Genomic DNA, 17,477 nt, shown 5'->3' on the forward strand with positions numbered 1-17,477 from the left:
AAAGGAGCGACAAAGACCGAGACAGAGGGCAAAAGTACAGACTGAGTAAGCGGGAGAGAGGAAGATGATGACATAAGATGCTGCTATTACTCTGGACATGGAACACCATCTCACAGCATGGACTGAGGGTCTGAATGTACTCCACAGTGTGCAGATTTAGCATTTACATGTACTGTTTCAGAAATGAATAAAGGAAAGCATAGCTAAACCATGGGACTGTCTTTATTTACACTTAGCTTTACGTAAGACAATTATATTGGGTCTTGTTGTTCAGGCCCTTGTGTCAATTTCTCTCTCCCTCTCTGTGTGTGTGTGTGTGTGTGTGTCTGTCTCTCTCGTTCTTTCTCTCCTTTTTTTACATGCCCATTGAGACTATTACCAAAATGTTCCTGTGATGTAATATTTATAAGTCCTAGCCTCCGTTCTTCCATCCATCTTTTCCTCCTCCCTCTGCAGCTGCTGCTGCTACCGCTCTCAGCTTAATTGCTTGCATTGTCAAGTCCACTCTTTAAGTTCTGACATAACAGGAGGAAGAAGAAATAAAACGGTGCCACAGCGAATCTTTTCTTTTCCTCCCGTATGCATTCCTACTGCAGAGAGAAACAAGCAAACAGTGAGAGAAAGAAAGAGGGAGGAGAAGAGACAAATGCATTTATATAATCACTCAGGCAAACAGGCTGATGTATCTGAACGTCTCTATACAGTGTCCCATCGTGACTCTACTATGCCATAAAGGGTTAAAACCATGTTGAAACCAAGTTCCTCATACTTCGTTTCAATTGTATATAAGAACCAGAGCATTCAATCCTACTAACTGTAATTATATGCATATTACATCCCTTAAACTGTTAATATGAATTATTCCATTTCAATGTTGCATAATAATGGTCAGCTCTGTAATTATTCATGAATATATCTGATGACGTTCTATTACAGGAAATTAGTCATAGTCTCCAGCAGTAACAATATGCATGCAATATGCCCTAAGGACATTTTAGGAACGCTACGTATCCTATTTCCAGACAAATTGCATCAAAACTGCCCCGTCTCAAATTGAAAGCAGGAACATGCAGTCACACTGTCTGGGCTGGATGGTCGTCAATAGATACCACAGCAACAAAGTCACAATGATGTTGAACCTAGCTACAGATTTTTACACCAGATAATGTGATTTAACTAAATAGGTTTGGCATCAGTACTGGGAGTACTGACAGGTACTGTTTGGTGTAGCACAGAGAATTGTCGACCAACCTTATCTTAAAGTTGGTGATACTGTCTTTATCCTAGATTTGTGGAAACGAGGAGTCTCATAAAATGTCTGTTTCCAGTTTTCCAATCGGATTACTTTTGATTTACAATAGGAAAAACGTAGTTCAATGGGATTTTGATAGAGGTGACACAAATTCTATAGGATTGCAAGAATCCCATAGGGTCTAATGGGATTACGTTTGATTCCCAATGGGAAAAGAGGGATTCCACAAGGATTCTGATAGCAGTGGCACCGTGCGAATAAAAACATGGCACACATCTACCGCTGGCAATGTATCAGGTATTGAAGCGTTCACTCAACTGCAACAAAAATTCAATAAAATTGCTGTGTGAGCATGCTGCCACCTGTGGGGTTCACAACATACACTTTACTCGAAAGCTCAGCCCACCTGGTGAGCCAAACAGAGTCTTCGGTGTTCTGAGGTCCAACCCAATCAGAGGGCTGCAAAATATGTCCAACCTCTCTATTAACCTCAAAAACACCCCCTTCAAGCTCTGACTGACCGCCATGGTGGTGAATCTATCATCCACATTCATCCTCCACAAGGAACCTGTCCTGTTTCAATGCTCTCAAACTGCACCTTTCCTTTCTTCCTTCCTCTGTAGATATGTGAAAGCTAGTTTACAATGTGAACTTTGTGCTTTATTATCAAGGAAAAAATAAGGCATTGCTGTGGTTAGAAATGACAAGATATTATGGTGTGCATGTTTTCAGCTTTTTGTTTTTAATTTTTTTTGTCATTTCCATCTGAAAATAGCAGATGCAAACTTTATTCAAGTACAAACGCGTGTGGGCCAGAGGTTTGTGCTACCTTGCGCTTTATTAATCTGCGTCTATGTGAAAGAAAACTAGAGACATGGATATGATTCACGACATTTTGCATGTCTTTTCGTGTGTGTGTGTGCGATAGTCACATCTGTTTTCAGGCACAGAACATGGGCTTTGTCAAAAGCACTCTTCACTCTCCCTCGAAGGCATGCTGAGAAGTCACCTCTCTCCTTTGAGTCCCCCTCTCCTCGCGACAGCAGAGCCGCTTTTGCTTTCCTTCAGCACCACTTCCCATCCTATTCTTTCTCTGTCCCCTACATCCCCGAAACGCTTACCAGCGAGCGTCAGCGCAGAGAGATGACGAGCAATTTGGGGAAATAAATCACGTTTCAGCGCAATTTATTCCTTCGAAAAATAGAGGATGATGAGAACGTAGAAGAAAATAACATAGTCAGTAAAGAAGCAAAAGGAGGAATCACTAATTATTATAACCTAACGCACAAGTTCGTCAGCGGTCCAGCTGTCGGCATATTTAATTTATTTCGGGTTAATTGCACATTTACTGTAGACTAGCTATGTCGCAGCGGGAGGATATTGAAAAAGGCAGAGGGGGGTAGGCTGCTGAGAGAGAGGGAGATAGCCTTGGCAGCACATTATTATAATGATGCTGAGTGAGTGACTGATCCACGCATTCAAATTGCGCTGGCGACTTTAATTTGGAACTACAATTCAGCAAGGGCGATATTATATTTTTGTCTGCTTCTGGAAGGCATCGGGAGGAACCTGCAAATTGCCCGAACAATGCTCCAAGTGGCGCCTTTTATCAGGCTCGGAAGAAAGAAAACGGAGCAAAGGACGACTGCTATAGAGGTAAGGTGAATGTTGATCGTTTCGCCAGGGGAGGATTGTCAGTAGTCTAGCTTGGTACTTCATTGTGGATTAGTTTGGGTGAGGCTTGCGTGCAGATCGTCTAACAAGTCAAAACTACAGTGTTGTCTAAAGTAGGCCTACTAAATGCACAAAACTACAGTGTTGTCTAAAGTAGGCCTACTAAATGCACAAAACTTGTTTGGAAGGTAAACATCCACAAAACAAATTAATGTGGAAGGTTAAAAAAAAAGGTTGTAAATGTGGTTAGCTTCTCGGTTTTGCATTCCCCCAAAATCAAGCGATTCTTTCATATGAATAGCGTACTAAAGGAACATAGCCTACCAGAGGACCAATTGATGGATGCACTTTCAATAGCAAGTTAATGCACACTTGAATTGCTCATAGAACGTTATAATTAGGCGACATTTCGTGCATTTAGCCTATTCAGGTGCTAATGGCAGAGCTAACAGGTCGGGAGAGTGGTTACTTCCCGTGTAGGTTACCGGTGCGTGACAAATTATGCTTGTGTGGCTGTGTTTGCGTGCGTGTGCCAGTGTGCGTGTCGCTATCAATGCAGAACATCAGCAGATAAGACAGTCAACCAGGGTGCTATAGCCTATGGATAACATGTATTTGGTTGTGGCACTAATTTTCAGTGATACTGCTGTGTATTCTCTTTTTCTGGCATTCTCCCCTCTATGACAGGTGTGATATCAGGCCCTTTGGGTTGGCTATACTGGCTATACGGGGGTGCCAGTAAAGGTTGAAAGGCTCAATGAAGTGGGTCCACATAGTACCTTTACAATATCCCACTTACACATGTTCTGGCCAGAAAACCCCCAAATATACCGATAACAATTACCTGACTAAAACCAACTAACTAAAATATCAATGTGTAAATTATGACAAATACCAATAAGCTCTTTAGCGACTAGGCCTATCCGATGGATTCCCTAGGCTCACTTGCGGTTTGAAGATTACCGTCTCTGTATTTCAACCTCACACAATATCTCATCTGCTCAGTCAGTCCCACCCCTTAATCAGACGTTTGTGCTATTTCCTCGACTTGGCACAACACATCGGGGAAATTGACTGACACGGACTCCACCGGTTTAGCTTTAGAAAACAGGGATACAGCCCAACGAGGAACTCATTCTTTGTGAGATTGCTTTTCCTTGACATTTTTACGTCGCATGTGGCGTGAGCTTAGGCGCTTCTTAGGTTTTCCATCACAACAGAGCAGCTCTAAATGCCTGTAGATGTATTAGAGTTGCAGTGTAATGATTTATCTATCCTTTTAGAGGCTGAGTTCCCCCCTGAGCCCCCTCTCTCTACTGGACCCATCAGCCTACCCTCTCCATTTCGCTCTTTCTCATTTGCTCTACCTCCTTTCCTCTCTCCTCTCTCTCTTTACCTCTGTCTTTTTCTCTGTCGATGGGCACATGCATCATTTATGGCTGTTGGAGGATGGTCTTAAAGTCAGAGAAAAACTCCCCAGGTATTGACAATGACTTAAGACAGAAGTATAGCGCCTCATCCATTGAGGGGCAGAACAGCAGGCACCATTATGAGTGATCAATCACACTCTTTTCTTCCTTCCTTACCTAAATGGAGTATACAAGGATCTGGTTGGAGGCACTCAGAAACGAATGAATCATTTGGGAATGGGTCTTGATTTCTTCATGCAAATATATACCTTGCTTAACTCTCTGAATATGCAATGAGAAAAAATATAAACGCAACTGTGTTGGTCCCATGTATCATGAGCTGAGAAAAATGATCCAAGACATACGCACAAAAAAGCTCAACTTGTTCAACTTGTGCCACTCTAAAATGTGCAGTTTTGTCGCACAACACAATGCCACAGATGTCTCAAGTTCTGAGGGAGCGTGCAATTAGCATGCTGACTGCAGGAATGTCATTCAGAGCGGTTGCCAGAGAATTGAATGTTCATTTCTCTACTATAAGCCTACATCGTTTGAGAGAATTTGTCAGTACGTCCAACCAGCCTCACAACTACAGACCACGTGTAAACACGCCATCCCAGGACCTCCACATCCGTTTTTTTATCACTTGCGGGATGATCTGAGACCAGCTGATGAAACTTTGGGTTTTGCACAACCAAAGAATTTTGTCACAAACTGTCAGAAACCGTCTCAGGAAAGCTCATCTGCGTGCTCATCGTCCTCACCAGGGTCTTGCTCTGACTGCAATTAGGCGTCCTAACCGACTTCAGTGGGCAAATGCTCACCTTCGATGACCACTGGCAGGCTGGAGAAGTGTGCTCTTCACGGATGAATCCCAGTTTCAACTGTACCTGGGAGATGGCAAACAGCATGTTCGCGAGCGGTTTGCTGATGTCAGCGTTGTGAACAGAGTGCATCATGGTGGCGGTGGGGTTATGATATGGGCAGGCATAAGCTACGGACAACGAACACAATTTCATTTTATCAATGGCCTATTTTGAATGCACAGAGATACTGTGACAAGTCGTGTCATTCATCCCCCCGCCATCACCTCATGTTTCAGCATGATAATGCACGGCCCCATGTTGCAAGGATCTGTATATGATTCCTGGAATCTGAAAATGTCCCACTTCTTCCATGGCCTGCATACTCACCAGACATGTCACCCATTGAGCATGTTTGGGATGCTCTGGATCGACGTGTACGACAGCGTGTTCCAGTCCCCGCCAATATCCAGCAACTTTGCACAGCCATTGAAGAGGAGTGGGACAACATTCCAAAGGCCACAATTAACAGCCTGATCAACTCTATGTGTCGTGCAGCATGAGGGAAATGGTGGACACCAGATACTGACTGGTTCTCTGATCCACGCCCCTACCTTTTTTAAAAAGGTATCTGTGACCAACAGATGCATAACTTTATTCCCAGTCATGTGAAATCCATAGATTAGGGCCTAATACATGTATTTCAATTGACTGATTTCCTTATGAACTGTAATTTTGATATTGTTGCATGTTGTGTTTTATATTTTTTGTTCAGTATAAATTCCTCCCATTTAAAACTGGGTTATTATGGCAGAGTTTTCCTGGTGTCGTTTGAGGCAAAACCTTTTTTTAAGAATCCTGGGCTTTTCTATTTATACAGAGAACGAAGCCAAATTTATTCTTGGGCAGTTTATCCTTATTACTCAGTGAAGTCATTTGAATATGACATGGGCACATTAACGGAGAGAGGTTGAACACGTACTTCCTCTGCAAACACAGTGATGAAAATGTGTGCATAATGATAGTATATTGTTATTATCTTTACTGAGGGCCTCTGCAAACATGAACGTACAGTATAATCAGCATATGCATTTACCAGCCACCCTAATTACATTACTACTCAATGTTCAGTACTGTTGTCATTAGCATATGCATTTACCAGTACTATGATATGCTAATTACATTACTACTCAGTGTAGTGGTTAGAGCGATAGGCTAGTAACCGGAAGGTTGCTGGATCGAATCCCCGAGCTGACATGGTCAAAATCTGTCGTTCTGCCCCTGAGCAAGTCAGTTAACCCACTGTTCCCTGGGCGCTGAAGACGTGGATGTTGATTAAGGCAGCCCCCCGCGCCACTCTGATTCAGAGGGGTTGGGTTAAATGTGGAAGACACATTTTAGTTGAAGGCATTCAGTTGTACAACTGACTAGGTATCCCCCTTTCTTTTTCAGTATGGTTAGCATTAGCAATAGGCAGTTGCAACTTTCTGTCAAACCATTCTTTGCCCATCCGAAGCATCCGGTTGGCGTTCCCACTCACTACCAAGTACTGTATGGTGATGAGATGAAGCATAGTGGTTGGCAGTGGGAGAAGATAGTGAGAGATGGATTTTGGCCGACATTCTGCACATTTTTTCATTGATGAAAGATTTGATCTCCATACAGTTTTCTCTTTCCAAAACTAGAATCTGTAACAAACAGGGTGGCTGCGTTTTGTAGACATTAGCCTTTGCCAAAGTTGTTTATAAGTGCATTGTTTAAGAGTGCAAGGGCAAATTTAGTTATTGCACACGCGCACTTCACAGAGTAGGTGTTCCCTAACTGAAATATACAAATAAATGCTAGAATGCACCAATAGGATCTCACTAGTTTGTGCTTGGCTCTGCCCACTATGATTAATTTCCTCCCATTGGAAAGGACAGGCTCTGGTGTATCTGCCTCTGAGCAGCCATGTTGCCTATGTCATCAGGAAGGGGAAAAAATAAGAGGCAAAGAGAGAACGAGAGCCTTAGGGTTTGTGTCCTCACATTGACACCCCTCCCTCGATTCCTCTCTTCTCCTCCATCCTCCTCTCTCACTCAGTGACAGCTGGCAGCCAGTAGGGCACAGTGGACATGCCAGCACAAGTGCAGACATTTGCCAACTCACAGAGACATACATATAGAACATGACTAATTCACACACAGCTCTCTCTCTCACACTCACTCTCCCTTTTTCCTCACACACACATACCGTACACACTCAATGGAGCGTACATATACATATCACGCAAAGCCCAGAGTCAATACGCTGCACCATATTGAGAAACTGGATTATATTAACAGGATTCAGTGTACTCTAATTGTTGATAAAAATGCAGTCAGTGTATTAAGACCACACTAGCTGAGCTGAGCGTCCCCTTCCTCCTAAATCCCTGACAGAGTGTACTTTGCTCTCCTGGTCTAGTCCTTTAGAGCATTGACCCCATTTAATTCAACAATTTACACAAGGAACACGTGCTCCTATCACTTTAGCATGCTACCGGCCATTCTGCACATCATGTAGTGTCTCGGGTCCTTGAAGTCCAACAGCACGGTTCTTTTTAGGTTATTCCACAGCCATCCTGGTTAATTGGTCCTGGAAAGTCCGGCTTTTGAAGAATGCACAATAACTTTTGATTAAGTGTCGGATTAAAAAAATAACCTGCTGTTGGTTGTTTATTTTTAATTGGTTTGTCACACTTACAGTCACAATTCTTCAAACCTCTGCACTGGTTTTAAGAAGACTTTCGGGAAATAGTGTTGCCAATGAAAATGAGTGGGGTTTTGTTTTCGGTGGATGACAATTACCAAACCATCACTGCTGCTGCGGAGGTGAGAATATATTTCCATAATTAGCCTAAATGCATATCAGTGGTGCATGTTGGCCTGAAATGGTAATTCAGCACTTAAGGCATTTTGACTCTGAAACCCTCAAGTGTTTCGAGACTTGCATACAAAATGGGAGACGATTTTAGATGCTCCCGAAATGAAAACAAAAAGTGAGAAGGCATTTCTTGATCAAACACAGCAACAAACAGAACCAGTCAAAAGTTTGGATTCAACTACTATTTCAAGGGTTTTTCTTTATTTTTACTATTTTCTACATTGTAGAATAATAGTGAAGACATCAGAACTATGAAATAACACACATGGAATCATGTAGTAATACAAAAAAAGTATATTTAGATTTTATATTCTTCAAAGTAGCCACCCTTTGCCTTGATGACCACTTTGTACACTCTTGGCATTCTCTCAACCAGCTTCATCTGGAGTGCTTTTCCAACAGTCTTGAAGGAGTTCCCACATTAGCTGAGCATCTGTTGGCTGCTTTTCCTTCACTCTGCGCTCCAACTCATCCAAAACCACCTCATTTGGGTTGAGGTCAGGTGATTGTGGATGCCAGGTCATCTGATGCAGCACTCCATCACTCTCCTTCTTGGTCAAATAGCCCTTACACAGCCTGGAGGTGTGTTTTGGGTCATTGTCCTGTTGAAAAACAAATGATCGTCCCACTAAGCGCAAACCAGATGGGATGGCGTATCGCTGCTGAATACTGTGGTTATCTGCCTTGAATTCTAAATAAATCACGACAGTGTCACCAGCAAAGCACCTCCACATCATCACACCTCCTCCTCCATGCTTCACGGTGGGAACTACACATGCGGCGATCATCCGTTAACCTACTCTGCGTCTCACAAAGACACAGCAGTTGGAACCAAAAATCGGAAATTTGGACTCATCACACCAAAGGACAGATTTCCACCAGCCTAATGTCCATTGCTCATGTTTCTTCCCAAGAAAGTATCTTGTTCTTATTGGTGTCCTTTTGTAGTGGTTTCTTTGCAACAATTCGACCATGAAGGCCTGATTCACACAATCTCCTCTGAACAGTTGATGTTGAGATGTGTCTGTTACTTGAACTCTGTGAAGCATTTATTTGGGCTGCAATATCTTAGGCTGGTAACTCTAATGAACTTATCTTATGCAGCAGAGGTAACTCTGGGTCTTCCTTTCCTGTGGTGGTCCTCATGAGAGCCAGTTTCATCATAGCGCTTGATGTTTTTTGCGACTGCGGTTCTTGAAATTTTCCGGATTAACTGACCTTCATGTCTTAAAGTAATGATGGTCTGGCGTTTCTCTTTGATTAGTTGAACTGTTCTTGCCATAATATGGACTTGGCCTTTTACCAAATAGGTCCTTGTCACAACACAACTGATTGGCTCAAACGCATTAAGAAGGAAAGAAATTCCACAAATGAACTTTTAATAAGGCACACCTGTTAATTGAAATGCATTCCAGGTGACGACCTCATGAAGCTGGTTGAGAGAATGCCAAGAGTGTGCAAAGCGGTCTTTAATGCAAAGAGTGGCTACTTTGAAGAATATCAAATGTATCAAATATATTTTATTTGTTTAACACTTTTTTTGGTTACTGCATGAAGAAGCCAGATAGAAATATGTGTTGTTTCATAGTTTTGATGTCTTCACTATTATTCTACAGTGTAGAAAATAGTACAATTTAAGAAAAACCTTGAGTAGGTGTGTCCAAACTTTCGACTGGTACTGTAATACATTCAGAATCAGACCTTTACTAAAAAACTTTTACCTTTACTAAAAAACTCACACAAAACCAAGAAGAAAAGCACAATGTTTTATTAAAGATTAGAAATTACACCGAGCAAAAATATAAACACAACATCCAACAATTTCTAATATGTTACTGAGTTACAGTTTATATAAGGAAATCAGTCAATTTAAATACATTCATTGAGTCCTAATCTATGGATTTCACATGACTGGGGCGTGGATCAGAAAACCGGTCAGTATCTGGCGTGACCACTATTTGCCTCATGCATTGCGACATATCTCCTTCGCATAGAGTTTATCAGGCTGTTGATTGTGGCCTGTGGAATGCTGTCCCAATACTCTTCAATGGCTGTGAGAAGTTGCTGGATATTGGCTGGAACTGGAACACACTGTCGTACATATTGATCCAGAGCATCCCAAACATGATCAATGGGTGACATGTCTGGTGAGTATGCAGCCCATGGAAGAACAGGAACATTTTCAGCTTCCAGCAATTGTCTACAGATCCTTATGACATGGGGCCATGCATTATCATGCTGAAACATGAGGTGATGGCGGCGAATGAATGGTGCGATGATGGGCCTCAGGATCTCTTCACGGTATCTTTGTGCGTTCAAATTGCCATCGATTAAAATGCAATTGTGTTAGTTGTCTGCAGCTTATGCCTGCCCATACCCTTACCCCACCGCCAACATGGGGCACTCTGTTCACAACTGCTAGCCCACATGACCCCATCTTTCCTCAGTACAGTTGAAACTGGGATTCCTCCGTGAAAAGCACACTTCTCCAGCATTCCAGTGACCATAGAAGGTGATAATTTGCCCACTGAAGTCGGTTACGACACCAAACCGCAGTCAGGTCAAGACCGCGGTGAGGACGATGAGCACGCAGATGAGCTTCCCTGAGATGATTTCTGACAGTTTGTGCAGACATTATTTGGTTGTGCAAACCCACATTTTCATCAGCTGTCCGCGTGGCTGGTCTCAGATGATCCAGCAGGTGAAGAAGCCAGATGTGGAGGTTCTGGGCTGGCGTGGTTACACACGGTTGTGTGGCCGGTTGGACGCACTGCCAAATTCAGTAAAATGACTTTATGGTAGAGAAATTAACATTTAATTTTTTTGACAACAGCTCTGGTGGACATTCCTACAGTCAGCATGCCAATGTTGTTGTATGACAAAACTGCACATTTTAGAGTGGCCTTTTATTGTCCCCAGCACAATCTGCACCTGTGTAATGATCATGCTGTTTAATCAGCTTCTTGATATGTCACACCTGTCAGGTGGATGGATTATCTTGGCAAAGGAGAAATGCTCACTAACAAGGGATGTAAACAAATTTGTGCTCAAACATTTTAAGAAATAATATTTTTACGTGTATAGAAAATGTATGGGATCTTTTATTTCAGATCATAAAATATGGTTAGGTTTCTTTGATCAAACCTGCAGACAACTCTGTAAAGGTATTGTCAAGGAAAGGTCTCCACAGACTCTTTGTGGTTCTGATAATGATATTTCAACACTTCGTGGCAATGTTTTCATATCAAAATTCTGACAGACTGTTGTTTTCAAATTCCCAGAGATAGGTTCGAGCCCTCTTCCGCAAATGGGACATGACATTTGGGTTGGTTTGATGTTTGTGAGGGGGCTGGAGGTTTAAAAAGAAACGTTGATCTGATCACTCTGGGCTTTCTGTAGGGCTGGGTTTACAGACCTCTCCACCAGATTATGAAAGTACAGATGCCAGCCATTGCAAACACATGAGATTATGGAAATACAGAGTGGCCGCAGACAAGATTATAGTACAAGATTAGGACCATGCATGGTCTCACACACACACACTTTCTCGCACACATATTAACACCCCTACACATTTTTACAGTTGTGCCCGGAAACACATCTACGTGAGTTTCCACGTATAAAACGCACACGTAACACACATGCATTCAATGGCTATGTGTAATCCGGGATTATTACGGCGGCAGTGCTTGTCCAACACTTCATATTAAAGCCACATACAATGCAGTAGCAGATTAGAGGGAGGTAGAAATAGAAAGAAAATGAAGTAGACAGACAGGATCAAGCTGAAGATGAAAACACAGGGACGAGAGCGTGGATACAATAATGAATAGAGGGGGAGGAAGACTTGTTGTGTGTGTGTGTGTGTGTGTGTGTGTGTGTGTGTGTGTGTGTGTGTGTGTGTGTGTGTGTGTGTGTGTGTGTGTGTGTGTGTGTGTGTGTGTGTGTGTGTGTGTGTGTGTGTGTGTGTGTGTGTGTGTGTGTGTGTGTGTGAGAGAGAGACAGAGAGAAGGATCTGTCAGGGCTCTGTGGAAGTGTGTGACAGTTTGCATGCCTTCCCGCCATCCTATCAGGTGGATTTCTTTGTGACCGCTATTTTAATCATCAACATGAATTAATGACAGGCGAGCTGGCATGTTTGCTCTAATTTGGCTTGGTTGGTTTTCTGATGCTGTGAGTTGCATCATGGATTTCTCCCGCGAGGCTTCCAGTTCCTCTACTCCTTGAGGGAACTACAGGTCTTTGGGTTAAACATGTAGATCAAATGCTGTGTGATTACAGCTATGGCAGGTCAAAACTTAAAGGATATGTTCCTAAAACTCATTTACTAAGTATTTTTTGTTTTCTTTCGAAGGAAATGGTAGATCAATCATTTATTCCCCTGTGCCTGGTTATAAAGTGTCTGGGAAAGAAGCATGCATTAATCCAATCACAAAGTACATTTTTCGAAAATAAATCAGGTGAGCAAATGTAGCACAATGGTTTCTTGGATTCCAACAGTTCAGAGCCGCCGGGAAAATGTGTGGTGAGAATTTGCCCCGGTACCTTTTCAATCTGGTGTGGCGCACCACTTTCAAAGCAGCAGCTCCAAACTCGTTTGCAAGACATGTTCATTAGTTCATGTCATAGATAAACATAGAGAGAAAAAATAAGTTTTGCAACGAAAAAGAAGGCAGGCGTTTCTTATTGGGCAAGTTGACATAGTATCTCCCCCAAACTAGCTGTTATTGGCAGAGAGGTTTCCCACTGGGCACAGATGTCAGTTCAAGGTAGTTTTGATTTCTAAGAGCGTCTGCTAAATGACTTAAATGTAAATGTAAAATGTAAATGATTTACATTTGGTTGAGTTGTCAACTAACGTGAATCCAATGTGAAATCAACAAAACATTTCACCATGTCTTTGGATTTAAGTTAAAAGTTGGGTGAAAAAAATGAGGAAGTTCCCTTTACATTGAGGACTTTTTTTCAAATGCTATCAGTTTTCCACATTGATTCACACGTCACATGACATGGAAACAACATGGACTCTCTTTCTTATTGGTCTATTAACTCATTTGTGGTGGCACCAGGCTGGCCAAAACAGGCTGAAATTTCACGCAGTCTTTTGAAACAGCTCCAACACTAAAAGGGCATTATCATACTTTTCATAATTTCACACTATTGTTCCAACCTCATAGTATGTAAATACTGTATATATAAAACACAGAAATTCATGTTTTTGAGTGCACTGTGCCTTTAAAGACATTCTTTGCATATTGCTCAGCTCTGCTATAGTAGTTCACAAAACTACAGAGCATAGGTTCTCTATTGAAGTTGTCTTTGGCTTTTATATATATATATATATATATATCAGATTCAGAATGAATATTAAGAAGGTTTGTGGTAGTTTGAAAGGCCTTGATCCACGTTAGGCCAGGAGTGTTTCCAATTCACCCGAAAAGAAAAACCTCAGCCCTATAGTCACAGCACAGATGAAAAGGGAAGCCATCTATACTAATAATATTTTGTCATAGCCTACGAATAGGACCCAGAGTTTTACCTTACCAGGTCACGAGATCAGGAAAAACTCCAGGCCGCAGAAAAGACACTTCCGAATTTTGCCACAACACTTTTGAACCTGTGGTGCCACCTCTGTACCGGTTACCCTATATAGCTGGTTATCTCTCTACCATTTTCCAGAGAGACCCATTCTGAGCCACAGTTTGAGGAATTGACAGGAGACTGAGTGTAGACTAAAGAGATATTCAGAGGTAACTGAGCCCACAGCCAGTCCCAGCTGTTTTATAGCGCCCCTGAGACGTCTGTGTGTGGATTACCTCAAATAATTGCCCTTCACCTGACCTCTAAAGAATTTAAACCCATACTTGTGTTTTACTAGCCATATGGGGACATTTTCTCCATCAACCGACCAATCAATCAATCCTTCAATTCAACCCCCGATCAATCATGTCTTAGTGGATGATGTGCGTTAAGCGGCAGACGAGCCGTCACGGGGATCTTAACGTAATGAGATAAGGCAGAGGACCGCACCTAATTGGATTACATTAGCAGACCGCATTCACAACAACAGAGGAAGGCTTGAATTAAATACGTCCCATTTAAACACACATACGGTTTGTTGTAAAGATGAGACTGGATCAGGTGCAGGTGGATGGCCTTCCAGAAAGCTGCACTGGGAGGTGTGTGTGTGTGTGTGTGTGTGTGTGTGTGTGTGGTGTGTGTGTGTGGTGTGTGTGTGGTGTGTGGTGTGTGGTGTGTGTGTGGTGTGTGTGTGGTGTGTGTGTGGTGTGTGTGGTGTGTGTGGTGTGTGTGTGGTGTGTGTGGTGTGTGTGTGTGTGTGTGTGTGTGTGGTGTGTGTGGCGAGTACAAACAGGCCCATGTGCACACAGACCTACCTCTCCAGCAGCTTGGACAGGTTCATCCCTCCCTCCCTAGTTGCCTCCTGCCACTGAGAAGTCCTCTCTGTGGTTCCGGCTCTGTCATCTCATTTGTGAAATGAACTACGATCATCAGTTGTTCCCGGGGTTCAAATAGAGTCTCCCGGCTGTTTTTGTCTTCTTCTTCTCTCTGTCCTTGTATAGCCAGAGTGCAATTTTAACAATGCTTCGGAATGAAACGTCTAACCACTAATCGTTTCTACCTCAGTCTGTTGCGTTTCTACGGTCGTCTGGCTGCTGCCTTTCCTGTTGCGTTCAGAGGCCGTGAAGAGAGTTCACACTCAAACACAAAGGTTCCAGTGTGTAGTCGGGTTCAGGTGACACATTGGCAAAAACCAACGTGGATCAAAAGAACATCTATGAGAGTGCATTGTACCCCCCTGTCACTGTGTGACTCATCTAGCTGGGAAGGGGAGGGGGCGGTGTCTGAGTAACAGGCGTCTTTTTTCTCCTGAAATAATACAGAAGCATTGAGAGAGTGGCGCCTTGAAACCTTGATGTGCAATTTTGCAAAGTGTCTGACAACTAGAAGGCTTCAGTGGAGGACACTCATAGGGAACCATACGGGTGTGGATTTGTCCCTGCATGCACGCCGTCTGGAAAGAAAGGAGGGGCGGTGAGGGGGGGGTTCGAGAAATACTGGCTTGGCAAACACAGGAAGTTGTCTCAACGTGGAAGGGAAGTTATTGCCCTTTGTGGCGGTGTTATTAAGGGAGTGGGTTTATGACGAGCAGCTTTTGAAGGGCTAACGGGAGACAATGGAAGCTGCACTCACTTTCAATTGTAAAAAAAGGCAATATAGCTAATGGAATATTGCCTTGTGGTCCGTTTGGGGAAGGACCCACAAGATGAAAGTTGACACAGAGAGAGTGTGCGTGCATCTGTGTGGGTGCTGAGGTAGAGCGGGGGATTGGCGGAGTGGACCGCAGGAAGAAAAGCAATTGAGAGAGAAATAGGAAGAGCCAAGGGAACAAGAGAAGAGACCGAGGGAGAGTGACAAATTCGAAATCAAGTGGGAATGTGGAAACTGCGATGTAGAAGAAACGGCATTAGAGATGTTCAGTCAAAGAGAGAGAGGATCAAGACCTCGAGAATTAAATGGGAACTCTGCCAATGTCCCCCTCTTCCCTCTTTACTGCCGTCTCCTTCCATTTGTCTCTCTCTGCTGTCTCTTTCGATCCCTCATTCTCTTTCTCCATTAGCGCGTGTATGTAGAGTATGGTGGCTCAAGTGGCCCAAAGCCTATGGGATGTGTCAACATGCGAACCCATTAAATCATTAGAGTCTATTTATTATTAACTCAGAAGCACACATAACTGGGGCTGCCACCTTTTAATATTCATGCAGTCTGACTGAACAGAAGTGATACTAACAGGGGGAACTGGGATGAGAGAAACACACACACACACACACACACACTTGAAGAGCATCCTCCATCGACTCAGCATTCGGAGGTTGGTGGGGTTGATGTGGCTGGTTAACTCAGACTGGGTGGTTGTTTGTGCCTTTGTTGTCAGAGCTAGCTGCCTGCAGGCTTTCAGAGGTTGGAGGTTAGCACAGTTCATTGGGCTGAGTGGTTAGGACAGGGTGACCCATCATTCAAACTGCGGAGACTTTTTAAATGGAAGTCACAGACCGAGTGCTGCTCACTCAGCTCTCCTCCCGCTCTACCTTGCTGCACCATCAATCAAAGCTGCCATGTCATTTTTCACACCCTCCCAAATGTGGAATTGACCAAAAACAGAGTCTATATTGATCAAACAACCTGGGAACAGAGGTGGCGACAATGGTTTAGTGGATGACACCCTGTTGCCCTCCTGAGGGGTTTAAAGATGTCATTTAAAGGTGTCATCCAAATATGAGTCACAGATAAGATTAGCCTGTGTTCTCTGATCGCCCTCTGTCCCTCTCCCCCTCACCACTTTCTCTGTGCATCTACCTTGTCCCCCCTTCCTCCATGTGTGTGTGACTGTGGGACTTCTGCATTAGATAATGAAGGTAGAGAGGAAGCATATAGGCAGAGAGGAGGGGGAGCAGAAAGGAGGTAGAGAGAGCGGGAGCAGAGAGGAGGGCGAGCAGAGAGGTGGAGCAGAGAGGAGGTAGAGCGGAGAGGAGGTAGAGAGAGGGGGAGCAGAGAGGAGGGAGAGAGAGGTGGAGCAGAGAGGAGGTAGAGAGAGGGGGAGCAGAGGAGGTAGAGAGAGGGGGAGCAGAGAGGCGGAGCAGAGAGGAGGGAGAGAGAGGTGGAGCAGAGAGGAGGTAGAGAGAGGGGGAGCAGAGGAGGTAGAGAGAGGGGGAGCAGAGAGGAGGTAGAGAGAGGGGGAGCAGAGAAGGTAGGGAGAGGGGGAGCAGAGGAGGGAGAGAGAGGGGGAGCAGAGAGGAGGGAGAGAGAGGGGGAGCAGAGAAGGTAGAGAGAGGGGGAGCAGAGGAGGTAGCGAGAGGGGGAGCAGAGAGGAGGTAGAGAGAGGGGGAGCAGAGAGGAGGGCGAGCAGAGAGAGGGAGCAGAGAGGAGGGAGAGAGAGGTGGAGCAGAGAGGAGGTAGAGAGAGGGGGAGCAGAGGAGGTAGAGAGAGGGGGAGCAGAGAGGAGGTAGAGAGAGGGGAGCAGAGAGGAGGGCGAGCAGAGAGGGGGAGCAGAGAGGAGGGAGAGAGAGGGGGAGCAGAGAGGAGGTAGAGAGAGGGGGAGCAGAGGAGGTAGAGAGAGGGGGAGCAGAGAGGAGGTAGAGAGGGGGAGCAGAGAGGAGGTAGAGAGAGGTGGAGCAGAGAGGAGGTAGAGAGAGGGGAGCAGAGAGGAGGGAGAGAGAGGGGGAGCAGAGAGGAGGGAGAGGGGGAGCAGAGAGGAGGGAGCGAGAGAGGGGGAGCAGAGAGGAGGGAGCGAGAGAGGGGGAGCAGAGAGAGAGGGCGGAGCAGTGGGGGGGAGCAGAGAGAGAGGGGGAGCAGAGAGGAGGGAGCGAGAGAGGGGGAGCAGAGAGGAGGGAGCGAGAGAGGGGGAGCAGAGAGAGA

The 17,477-nt window shown here is 44.3% G+C and overlaps 1 protein-coding gene across 1 annotated transcript in view; it reads left to right on the forward strand.

Annotated features, from left to right (window-relative positions):
• Positions 1-1,818: 1,818 nt before the first annotated feature.
• Positions 1,819-17,477, forward strand: part of LOC118390385 (leucine-rich repeat transmembrane protein FLRT1-like) — a 35,570-nt gene continuing 19,911 nt past the window's right edge. Inside the window, exon 1 of the mRNA XM_035780879.2 lies at positions 1,819-2,908. The gene's annotated coding sequence lies outside the window, so the exon portion shown is untranslated. The remainder of the gene's footprint in view (positions 2,909-17,477) is intronic.

Source organism: Oncorhynchus keta, chromosome 11 (genome assembly GCF_023373465.1).
Source record: "Oncorhynchus keta strain PuntledgeMale-10-30-2019 chromosome 11, Oket_V2, whole genome shotgun sequence".
Classification (NCBI taxonomy): domain Eukaryota; kingdom Metazoa; phylum Chordata; class Actinopteri; order Salmoniformes; family Salmonidae; genus Oncorhynchus; species Oncorhynchus keta.